Here is a 4,371-nt window from a genome sequence, read left to right on the forward strand (position 1 = left end):
GGTCATAGGGGAGCTCTATGTGGAGTCTTTTGAGGAACCTCCATACTGCTTTCCAAAGGGGTTGAACATATGACCAGATAAGATGAAGCTAAGTGAAATGAACGCCAAGATAGGGTTTTCTTTTTGCTATTGTTTCTAAGGTATTTATAAGGTACCATGTGATTTTTTTTTGTTGCTTTATGTGTTCTTCCCCCATGATATAACCCTGTTTTCACTGTATTTGATGTCGGTGTAATTTGGGGAGGGGAAGGGAAAAAACAAAATGTTTAAATAGGGATACAGCTTGACCCATTGTAACAATGAGATGTATAAGACACTATGTTGAAAAATGGACTGCGGGGCGGGGGAAGTGTAGTTGTGGAGGTGGGAGGGAAGGGATGGTAGGGGGAAAACAAAGGAGGAGGCAACAATTCTCAATAGGAAATATACTCATTACCTTGCTCATGTAACGGTAACCCCTCTGTACCATATTTTCACAATAAAGAACTTATAAAAAAAAAAGATGGGCTTTGTGGTACATACTATAATTCTAACTACTAGGGAGATAAAGGTAGGAGGATTACAGTTCAATCTAGTATGGTAAAAAAAATGACCCTATCCTAAAAATTAATAAAGCAAACAAAGGCAGAGGCATAACTCTAGTAGTGAGATACAATCTACTACTTGTGAAGTCCTAAGTTTAAACACCAGGACTGCCTCCCCCCCCAACAAAAAAGAAAGAAAAAGAAAAATGAAAAATTTGTGTGAATGAGAGTGGACAATATACCTATTGTGAGAAGCAATAATTTATTATTCTCAGCAAAATCCCATAAGTCAATATTGAAATGATACTAATATTTACATTTTTCTTTTGTTTCTATTTCATGTATAAGTTTCTCTTAGAATTATATGCCCTTGAAGCATGAAGGGATTGTACCTTTTTTGTCTTAGCTATTTAAGAGCCATTACTTCAGATTAATGTCAGGGCTCCAGAGACCTTTGCTTTAAAGGATCTTCAGTTAGTCAAGTCTGAAAACTCAGCACTAATTACGCCAGGTTTGCCATTGATTTGGTTGACAGAACGAAAGACTGCAATGAACTAGTGGCTTTCAGAACAGTTAATGCCACAATTTGATCTTCCCATGTCATTCCTCCCATTTCTATGGAATCTGAATCATAGATATCATCACCAATAAGCCAGGGAAACTCTCTTACTGTCATCATGTAATATCAAAGGCATTTAACTTTTAACATTTAAAAATGTTTTTTTGCTGGTGGCTCATGCTTGTAATCCTAGATACTCAGGAGGCTAAGATCTGAGGATCACAGCTGAAGCCATCCTAGACAGGAAAGTCTATGAGACTCAAAAGGCTGAAAAAACAGCTGTGAAGCCCCAACCTTGAGCAAAAAAAGCTAAGCGACAGACAGCACCCTGGCCCCGAGTTCAAGCTCTAGTACCAGTACACACACACACACACATACACACATACACACACACACACACACACACACACACACACACAAAGTTTTTTATTGCTCATTTGTCTTTATATATCATATATTCATTCAGGTGTGCAAACTTATGAGAACAAGATCGAAAATAGGCAGGTACAAGTGGCTCATGCCTTTAATCTTCACTACTCAGAAGGCTGAGATCTGAGGATGGCCATTCAAAGCCAGCCCAGGCAGGAAAGTCCATGAGACTCTTATCTCCAGTAAACCACTCAGAAAACCAGAAGCAACACTGTGGCTCAAGTGGTAGAATGCTAGCCTTGAACTGAAGAGCTGAGGGACAGCACCCAGGCCCAGAATTCAAGCCCCACAACTGACAAAAAAAAGATAGAAAATAGTGGTACCGCAGAAGAAATAAAAAGCACTTTCATATATGCCCAGCAGCCTACGTTCTTTTCAGAATGAAAATTCTTCTAGAAAGGACCCCCCAAAGCAATTTTAATTTCTCCCTTAAAGTTCAATGAGTGTTCAGCCAGAGTTTGGCTGGGTAGCAAGTCCATGTTTGTGGCCACTCCCAATACTCACACTTGGACTGGTGCTTGAAGAGGCCCTCATGATATAAAGGAATGGGGCCACCTCCATGTTTTAATACACCCTGGTGCTGTTTCTTCCCCAACAGGGCATGCACACCATTTGGTGTCTACAGAAGAGGCTCCGTATTTACAGAGGCCTTACCATTTTAATTAACTGGTCTAAACTGCTGAATAAATGCCTGTGTCTCTAAGGATTAAACCCTGGTTGAGTAAGAAGAAAAGAAGCTGAATGTATCTGCTGAGATATGTTCCTGGGAGAAATGGCTAATTAGTGGCTCTTTCTTTACCCAAGTAGCAAAGGGCTATTTATGTCATCCTAAAACTTAGGAGTTTTCATGAAATAGTGAGGCAGGTAGGTGGATAGTCAGTCATTTTCAACATGATGAAGGCAAGCCAGAAGTATATTCAAATTAGCCAACATCTGGGAGAGAACCAGGTTGAAGTCAGTTTGTCTGAAGACCCCAGCTGTGCCAATTGTTAACCGGCTGGTTACTACATCATGGGGGTGGTCCCAGAAGAGAATGAGAAGAATTCCCTAGAGAAGATGTATTTATCAGGCAATAGCAAAATATTTCAGTATTTTAAAATGGCTATGCTTCTCCTCCTGTGTGCTGGTTAGACATCAGCATGCATTTACCAGTCCACGTGGCTTAGCTGCAAAGGACTATCACTTACTGTTCCAGCTTTCCCATTGATTTGGTTGACAGAACCAAAGTTCTAGCAAAGAACCAAATAGCTTTCAGAAGCATTAGATCCACAGCTTGCTTTTCTCATGCCATTTCCTCCCATTCCAGTGAAATCTGAATCACAAATATTACTGCTGATAAGCTGGGGCTACTCTTGTATTGTCATCATCTCATTTCAAGGCCATTTAGCTTTTATCATTTAATAGTATTCTCATCACTTTGTCTTATATACGATGTATTCATTCAAGAGTACAGACATAGATAAACAGGATAGAAAAGAGTAGAGGAAAATCCTGAAGAAATAAATAATCTATAGGCTAGTGGTAGACCAAATGGTTGTTCTAAGCTCATTTGAGAAAGACTTTAAGAATGTGTTTATTTCCCACGAGGGCCTGAGCATGGAGGCGCCTTTCAACACTAGGAGAGATTAAGTAATTGATAGCAAAGAAGGAACTCTCAACACACAGGCGTGTTTGACTCTTACTTTGAGGACAAGTGATTAAATTTTATCTGAGATGGACAGGTAGCATATTTTAAATTATATTTGAAATATATCATCTCAAGCACTAATATTAATAACAATAGGAAGTAGTGCTGTGGCTTAAGTGATAGAGTGCTCACCTTGAACAAAAAGGAGCTCAGGGAAAGTGCCCAGAGTTCAAGGCCCCGACCAAAATAATAATAATAATAACAATAGCAATAATAAAATACAATTATTCTTTCAATGTAGGTTTCTTCTTATAGTTAATCAAATTGCAAAGCATTTACTTTGTGCATTTCTCAGATGCATGTTCTCTATCAGTTCTACAAATAAATGTTCATTGCCTGATGAAGCCCCTGTTTTTCTGGGGAATTGTTAACTTGCTGGAGGCTTAGAACACTTATTTTCCCCCTCATGCCTGCAGAAGCACTGCCAAGTGGGTGTGAAGGCAGAAGCTAAGGTAGTCCGAGTGAAAGAGAAATGTTTTCATGAATGGAAGGGTGGGTATTCAAAAGATAAGTGCTTGGATCTAATTGATTGAATAAAATGACATTTCTAAATCCATCTTGCAAGTGATGAACTCAATCAGGGCACAATTGCTTTCATGTGGTTCCCCCGAACCCCACCTCCAGGACTCACTCTTCCCACATAGATGGCACACAGTGCAGAATGGCCCACACCCACTTCCCACAAATATCAAACAAATTACAACACAGTGCAGGAGCTCACTCACATCCAAGCTGACATGGTAAAATAGTTATTGTTTCAAATCATCACCTAAATGCTCTCGTTTGGCTTGCTTGCTTGGCTGGTGCTCTACTACTTGAGTGATGCCTCTGGCCCAGCATTTTACTGGTTAATTGGAGATAGTTTCATAGACTTTTCTGTCTGGATTGACTTTAAGCCTTGATCCTCTAAGTCATAGCCTCCTGTGTAGCTAGAATTATAGATATGAGAATGGGCTTCTGGCTTCAGGCAAATGGTATTTTTTTTCTCTTTAATACTTTTAAAAATCAAGTTCCCCAAATCCTGTTATTTAAAGCAACCATCGTTTAATGGAAATTGGGCATAGGAAATTGCCAAGATAGAGAAAAATTTAAGAGTCCAGATGAAGGGAAGAGCACTGGGATCTGCCATCCTCAGTCCTGTGTGTGTGTGTGTGTGTGTGTGTGTGTGTGTG

The sequence above is a fragment of the Dipodomys ordii genome, unplaced genomic scaffold (assembly GCF_000151885.1).
Source record: "Dipodomys ordii isolate 6190 unplaced genomic scaffold, Dord_2.0 Scaffold32, whole genome shotgun sequence".
In the NCBI taxonomy this organism is placed as follows: Eukaryota; Metazoa; Chordata; class Mammalia; order Rodentia; family Heteromyidae; genus Dipodomys; species Dipodomys ordii.